Source organism: Triticum dicoccoides, chromosome 3A (genome assembly GCF_002162155.2).
Source record: "Triticum dicoccoides isolate Atlit2015 ecotype Zavitan chromosome 3A, WEW_v2.0, whole genome shotgun sequence".
NCBI lineage: Eukaryota > Viridiplantae > Streptophyta > Magnoliopsida > Poales > Poaceae > Triticum > Triticum dicoccoides.
Window position 1 is genome coordinate 482,789,508 of NC_041384.1, and position 8,865 is coordinate 482,798,372.

Below are 8,865 nucleotides of genomic sequence, written 5' to 3' on the forward strand. Positions count from 1 at the left end.
ATTATCTAGCTTGACCCAATATATTTCTCTCTCAAAATCTCGGACAGGCGCGAGACAGCAGCACAGTACAGCCCACCTTGTTTTTGTATTTTTTTTCTTTCCTTGCCTTTTTCCTTTGGGCCAATTTTTCCACTAAGGCCCATATGCGCACGCTTCTTCTTCCTCCTCGTTCATGTTCACAGGAACACGAACAGAGGCTACATCCATGGCGCCTCCACCTCTTCCTTCCCTTCTCTTCCTCTCCCAACCCACTAACCTCCAGAACCGGTTCCCCTCTCCTCCCTCGACCCCTCCTCTCCATTAGTGCGCCCTAATCCCCCCCTAATGGCCATTAGAACCATAGGTAACTGCTGCCATTAACGCCCTTAAATCCGACGATGCCCCGCTCTCCTCTAGCTCCCCCTGACCCTCTATAAAAGCCCAAGGAGTCTCCCAGGTTCTCCTTGTCCGAAGCCCTCTTCTTTCGGGAGCTATCTCCCTCCCCATCCCGATCAATTGCTCGTCGGAGTTCAGCAGCTCTGGCGGCCGCCCCACGCCGCCACGGGACTAGACCGAGCCCGGGACATTGCCCAACGGACTTCCCTCGTCGACATCTTCGCCATCCTCCTTCTACTTGACGTCACGGAGTTTCTTCCACAACTCCGGTGACCTTCTTCCCCAACTCCGGCGACCAACTCCGGTGAGCTCTCTCTAAATCCCGTAATTATTTTATTCAGAAAAATATCAAACTTCGGAAATTCATATCTCCCAAACCGTATGTCCGATTTTGACAAATAAGATAACCCCGGATTCGTTGAAACCTGTACATTTTTATGAAATTATAAAATCTCACTTTTGCACAAATTAAAATTTAGTTTTGATTTAAATGTTAAGATGAGTATTTTTACTATATCTTTTATTCTGTAATTCATATAAAAATGTTTTATATATGAAAGTTGGACCTTAGGACCTCACCATTCTGTTAGAACTCATAGAATAATTTTTTTCAATGATGTTTAGTCACTGTTTTAGCATCATCACCTTAATTTGACTTTCTTTAATCACAATTTAATAACTTTATTAGATTGAATTTGATTCTTCAGTAGAAATCCTTAGATAGATGAGACCTCTCTGGTCATTCGATATCACCACAAACTTCGAAGTTACAAGATTAAGGATTTAATCTTTTTATCTCGAAACTTATGCCATGCCTGTTTTATTTAACCCAAGTCAAATATTTCGAATAATCTCATGATAGAATTTGTCTCACAACCCATCTTCTATATCAAACCAAGATCTTCACTTAGTATCACTTGATCCAACCCTAGGATATGACTATGTCATGTCTTGTTTAAGACCAAACTTGATTCTATCTCAAACCATAGCCACGTCGTGCTAATTATCCTACGAATGTATTTATTGTGAATTTGTATTTTTTATTTGGATCTTCATTTGCAATTGTTGTGTGTTAAATTATTTTCTTGTATCGTTAGATATATCGTAAGGTGAAGGAGAGACGACTCGAAGTAGAATATATCAACTTCAAGAATCAGGCAAGTTGCAAATTTGATCATGCTCTGACCTATATTTTTATATTATGCATATCTCTTTGAATTTAAATACTATGCATGTTTTACAAAAGTTTTACAAAGTATTATTACTAGCTAGAGCCATAGGTTCAAGACTTGTAAACACGCTTGGCCACGCTTGCATAAAATGGGTGGGATGAAAATAAAAATTGTTTTAAACCTCTAAACCTGCCCTCCTTTGGGGCAACATTTTGTGAAAACTTTTGAAAGAACACCTATATACTATTTTACTTCTACTCCCTGGGCGGAATGGTATTGATGGGAGCGTCTACAAGTGATTGCGCTCATCGGGGTCTTGTAGTGAATGCGCCCGACTGGGGTCTTGCACACAGGTTTTTGGTGGGGATTGCCGTCCAGGGGACTGAGATCTTCCAAGTACAGTTTGATGTAGCTTCGAGTACAGCCACATGCTATTATGGGCTCTGGCTTAGCTTAGTACTAACGGGAAACCCTACCCTAGGACCGCCATCGGAGAGAGGCCTTCGTGCCGAAGTTGCGGGCGGCTTGGTGGTATAGGGGGCTGTTACGGAAAGGCTTCGTCACAACCTCCTTCTAGTCGTACACCCAAGTGTGTAACGATAAACGGGGTTGGTTGTGTCATGTGGGGAACGTGTACGACCTCTGCAGAGGGTTAAACCTGATCGATTAGCCGTGCCCCCGGTTACGGGCAATTTTGAGCAACTGAAGACTTGGACTGAAGAAGAATCTCCCCTCTCTTTTTCTAAAAATCTGTTTTAAGGGTTAAAGTTGAGGAATGAGCACAGTGAATGTGTTTCACCTCAACCTTGTGTATGTTTTAAAACTATTTTGGAGATTGAGCACTGGTGCGTATATCCAAGTGTCTCACTCCTACTTTTTATACTAAAAATTATTTCTATTCCAAAGTAGTTTATAAAATTTAGTATATGAGAAAATTGGCTTTACGCAAATGAAACCTCCACAATTCTTACGCTGCATATATATTCTGTTAAACTTTCCTTTGCAACTTGCGAGTACATTCCACGTACTCACCTGCACCTGTCATGTGCAGATCTTGACAGATTAAGAGACGATAGGGTTATGGTCTACACTCAACGAGCCCAGTGGCATTGATGGAGCCTAACTTAGTGACTACGTATTATTCCGCTGTAGTATCTGCCAGCTTGAGTTGTGCCTAAGGTATGATTTATATATATATATCTGGATCTACCGTTGTAGTAGAATGATGTATGTCTTACTGATATTCGTTTTTGTTACTGTGTGTGCTAGCTATGATCCAGGGATAGCACAGTAAGCACAGAGACTTGGATTCTACCAAATCCGGGTCGTTATAATATTGTTTTATACAGACTTTTGGAGAAGCCTGTATTTACAAGAAAGTGAGTGGGAGGTCCGTAGCATTTCTTATATTATATGTAGATGACATATTGTTGATTGGAAATGATACTGAATTTCTGAATATCATAAAAGGATACTTGAATAAGAATTTTTCAATGAAAGACCTCGATGAAGCTGCTTATATATTGGGCATCAAGATCTATAGAGATAGATCAAGACGCTTAATTGGACTTTCACAAAGCACATACCTTGATAAAGTTTTGAAAAGTACTAAGGATATGTTTCTCGTATATGGAGGTGACAAAGAGCTCGTTGTAAACGGTTACGTCGATGCAAGCTTTGACATTGACCCGGATGACTCTAAGTCACAAACTGGATATGTGTTTTTATTAAATGGTGGAGCTGTTAGTTGGTGCAGTTCCAAGCAAAGCGTCGTGGCGGGATCTACGTGTGAAGCGGAATACATAGCTGCTTCGGAAGCAGCAAATGAAGGAATCTGGATGGAGTTCATATCTGATCTAGGTGTCATACCTAGTTCATCGGGTCCAATGAAAATCTTTTGTGACAATACTGGTGCAATTGCCTTGGCAAAGGAATCCAGATTTCACAAAAGAACCAAGCACATCAAGAGACGCTTCAATTCCATCCGCGATCAAGTCAAGGAGAGAGACATAGAGATTTGCAAGATACATATGGATCTGAATGTTGCAGACCCGTCGACTAAGCCTTTCTCGCGAGCAAAACATGATCAGCACCAAGACTCCATGGGTGTTAGAATCATTACAATGTAATCTAGATTATTAACTCTAGTGCAAGTGGGAGACTAAAGGAAATATGCCCTAGATGTTGGGGAACGTAGCAGAAAACAAAAATATTTCCTACGGTTTCACCAAGATCCATCTAGGAGTTCATCTAGCAACGAGTGATTGGATTGCATCTACATACCTTTGTAGATCACGCGCGGAAGCGTTCAAAGAACGGGGATGAGGAAGGCGTACTCGACGTGATCCAAATCACCGGAGATCCTAGCGCCGAACGGACGGCACCTCCGCGTTCAACACAAGTACGGTAAGCGTAACATCTCCTTCTTCTTGATCCAGCAAGGGGAAAGGAGAGGTTGAGGAAGATGGCTCCAACAGCAGCACGACGGCGTGGTGGTGGTGGAGCTGCAGTACTCCGGCAGGGCTTCGCCAAGCACTATGGAGGAGGAGGATGTGTTGGAGAGGGAGAGGGAGGCACCAAAGGCATGGTTTGAGAGGCCCTCCTTCCCCCACTATATATAGGGAGTCCAAGGGGGGGCACCGGCCCTAGGAGATCCAATCTCCTAGGGGGCGGCGGCCAAGGGAGGACTCCCTCCTCCCCAAGGCACCTAGGGGTGCCTTCCCCCCTTTGGGACTCTTTCCTTCTTGAACCCTAGGCGCATGGGCCTATTTGGGCTGGTGCCCTTGGCCCATGTAGGCCAAGGCGCACCCCCTACAGCCCATGTGGCCCCTCGGGGCAAGTGGCCCCACCCGGTGGACCCCCGGGACCCTTCCGGTGGTCCCGGTACAATACCGGTGATCCCGAAACTTGTCCCGATGGCCAAAATAGCACTTCCTATATATAATTCTTTACCTCTAGACCATTCCGGAACTCCTCGTGACGTCCGGGATCTCATCCGGGACTCCGAACAACATTCGGGTTACTGCATATACATATCCCTACAACCCTAGCGTCACCGAACCTTAAGTGTGTAGACCCTACGGGTTCGGGAGACATGTAGACATGACCGAGATCGCTCTCCGGTCAATAACCAACAGCGGGATCTGGATACCCATGTTGGCTCCCACATGCTCCTCGATGTTCTCATCGGATGAACCATGATGTCGAGGATTCAAGCAACCCCGTATACAATTCCCTTTGTCAATCGGTATGTTACTTGCCCGAGATTCGATCGTCAGTATCCCAATACCTCGTTCAATCTCGTTGCCGGCAAGTCACTTTACTCGTACCGTAATGCATGATCCCGTGACCAGACACTTGGTCACTTTGAGCTCATAATGATGATGCATTACCGAGTGGGCCCAGTGATACCTCTCCGTCATACGGAGTGACAAATCCCAGTCTTGATTCGTGTCAACCCAACAGACACTTTCGGAGATACCCGTAGTATACCTTTATAGTCACCCAGTTATGTTGTGACGTTTGGCACACCCAAAGCACTCCTACAGTATCCGGGAGTTACACGATCTCATGGTCTAAGAAAAAGATACTTGACATTGGAAAACTCTAGCAAACGAACTATATGATCTTATGCTATGTTTAGGATTGGGTCTTGTCCATCACATCATTCTTCTAATGATGTGATCTCGTCATCAATGACATCCAATGTCCATAGTCAGGAAACCATGACTATCTGTTGATCAACGAGCTAGTCAACTAGAGGCTTACTAGGGACATGTTGGTGTCTATTATTCACACATGTATTACGATTTCCGGATAACACAATTATAGCATGAATAAAGACAATTATCATGAACAAGGAAATATAATAATAATGCTTTTATTATTGCCTCTAGGGCATATTTCCAACACTAGAGGCAATAATAAAATTGTTATTTATATTTCCTTATACCATGATAAATGTTTATTATTCATGCTAGAATTGTATTAACCGGAAACTTAGTACATGTGTGAATACATAGACAAACAAAGTGTCACTAGTTTGCCTCTACTTGACTAGCTCGTTGAATCAATGATGGTTATGTTTCCTAACCATAGAAATGAGTTGCCATTTGATTAACGGGATCACATCATTATAGAATGATGTGATCGACTTGACCCATCTGTTAGCTTAGCACGATGATCGTATAGTTTGTTGTTATTGCTTTCTCCATAACGTATACATGTTCCTATGACTATGAGATCATGCAACTCCCGAATACCGGATGAACACTTTGTGTGCTACCAAACGTCACAACGTAACTGGATGATTATAAACGTGCTCTACAGGTGTCTCCGATGGTGTTTGTTGAGTTGGCATCGATCGAGAATAGGATTTGTCACTCCGATTGTCGGAGAGGTATCTCTGGGCCCTCTCGGTAATGTAGCTAATGAGTTAGTTATGGGATGTAGCGTTACGAAATGAGTAAAGAGACTTGCAGGTAACGAGATTGAACTAGGTATTGAGATACCAATGATCAAACCTCGGGCAAGTAACATACCGATGACAAAGGGAACAACGTATATCATTATGCGTTTTGACCGATAAAGATCTTCGTACAATATGTATGAACCAATATGAGCATCCAGGTTCTGCTATTGGTTATTGACCAGAGACGTGTCTCGGCCATGTCTACATAGTTCTCGAACCCGTAGGGTTCGCACGCTTAATGTTCGGTGACAATCGATATTATGAGTTTATGTATTTTGATGTACAGAAGATAATTCGGAGTCCCGGATGTGATCACCGACATGACGAGGAGTCTCGAAATGGTCGAGACATAAAGATCTAACATATAAAGCCTCCTAGAGTACCCTCCATTCTAGCGGCATCGCTCGCACGCGACGTCGTGGTCCACCCGATCGAGCCGCTACAGGCTTTTTTTGGCTGCTGGCGCCTGGTAAACCGTCGGTTGTTTTGTACATACATGACTTGTACAATGGGTAAATGACGGGTGGGCCTTGTTAACTGTGGGGTCCAGGAATCAGCTGGTTTTTTGCTTCCTCAGCGTGGAGATGGATTTCTGGGAGCGAGAAGATGAAAACCTGGATCGACCGGGGTGAAAAATATCTCGTGCCTTCTCTCCCCTGCTCTCCCCTCCCTTGATCCCTTCATTCCCTCCCGCCGCGCTGCCGGCTCCACCCTCTTCTTGGCATGGGGCGGCCGACGTTGCCTTCTCTCCTCGGCGCTTGAGGTGCAGCTGTGGGGGCGGAAGTTCTCGGTCTAGCCGGGTCGGGCGCAGGTCACCGGCATCACGCGTCACGCGCCATGATTCTAGATCGGGCGCAGATCTTCGCGCCGCCACCTCTCCTCCTCCTCCTCTTTCTCCCATGCCGCCACCGTTGCAAGGAGCATGGGAGGGTGGCCGTCGACGAACCCACCGTCAGGCTGCTGGACCGTGCCCGACTCGAGAGCTGGGTCCGGGCGCTCGCCCAGGAATGGGGCCCCAACCGTCCCAGCCGCTACCAATGCCGCACCAAAGACGAGCTCATTGACTAGATTGACATCGACATGCTAGCCGACGACAGTGCAACCTCGGAAGAGGAGGAGGAGAAGAAAGAGAGGGTGAGAAGAGTCTGATTCTGGTCAAGAGCCCCACCTCCCTTCGATTTGTGTTGGTATATGTGTTTGCTGCTGGTTCTGCTGTTGCCAAGCTTGGCTGCTGCTTGGCCTGACTCTACTTGTGCTGCTAATATGTGCTACTATATGTTGTTGGTTGCCTCCTTATTTGGTTATTTGTGAATCTGGAAACACTGTGTGAGAAGCAAGGATTGAAAAGAAGGCTATGAGCCAATGAGAAGAGCTTCATTTTCAGTTCAGTTTTTTGTAAGAATTGATGAAGGACATGGCATATGTTCAGTTGCCAACATTCTCTCTATGGTGTATGCACTTGTTGTTCCTTGCATTGGAGGGAGAGGAAAACTCTCTATGAGAACAAAGGATTGAAGAGAAGGCTTATGAGCCAATGAGAAAAACTGAACTTTTAGTTTTTTATTAAGAATTGATGAAGGATATGTCATATGTTCAGTTCCTTACATTTTCTCTATGGTGTATGTACACTGCATTCGAGGGAGAGGACGACAAGAGTAAGAAAGCCTTACGGCGTGAAGGCAGTAGCACGCAGGGCCAAGTCAAGCGCATTGACCTCGATGGCAAGAGACCAGTACCATCAGGTTCGCTTGACTGCTTGCTAGGTTAGTGGTTCATCTCTTATACCTTTTCATATAGGAAATATAAAGTGCACATATAGAAGAGCCCATACTGGGCATCCTTTTCTTTTTAGTTTTTGGAATCCTTGGCAAAGGGTGCTATATATTTTTATAATTCTTACCACTTACCTATTTTTTTAGCAGCATATATTTAAATGTAGTAACAAGTGCTTATGCTTTGCAGCCCGACATCAAACAGTACCCTTAACAAAGCTACACGATGGATGCTATTTGTCATATTTTGACCGAAGAATCTGTTTGAATAGATTATACAGGATTGATGTGGTTATCAGATGATTGTAGTCTACCCCAGGGTGAGTTTATCCTTTTGGTTTATGCAGAAATGCTTATTTGGCTTCATGTGTAGCATGATTTTTCAGCATCTAATATTTGTTCTGTCCAACAGAGTACATGGGAAAGAAGTGCTACTGCTACATTACTGCTGCTTGCCTAGAGAAAAGAGAGTTTTATTGTGTCAGGTGTTGAGGGCTAGACTATACATGGCAAATATTAATGTGTTATGGTGAAACCAAAGCTTTAGTGTTTGGGTGTCATCTTTGTTAACTTATTATTAAGCATACCAACTATGTATTTTGTCCCACATGAATGATTGAGACGTGTTTATGCATGTCTGTTGTGATGTGCATAGGAGCATGATTTGTTCTGGCACTTTAGGCATTAGCACACCTATTATACATTGCGGGCGCGTGCGTGTGTGTGTGTGTTTGCACTAGTGTAGAACCGGACAATAGCACCGATTTGTAAGGCCCTTTAGTGCCGGTTTAGTAACCAGTGCTGAAGTGTAGGCACTAAAGGCCCCCCCTTTAATACCGGTTCAGCACGAACCGGTGCTAAAGGGCAACCATGTGGCACGAGCCAGCTTCGGGGGCAGGGAGCCCTTTAGTACCGGTTGGTGTCACCAACCGGTATTAAAAGGTTGGGGGGGTTGGGTTTATGATTTCTTTTTCATTTAATTTCATGTTTTCCATTTAATTATTTTTCGTTTGCTGGTATTTTACGATACTACATATTGTACACGTTATGCATATATATAAATAGAATTTCTAGT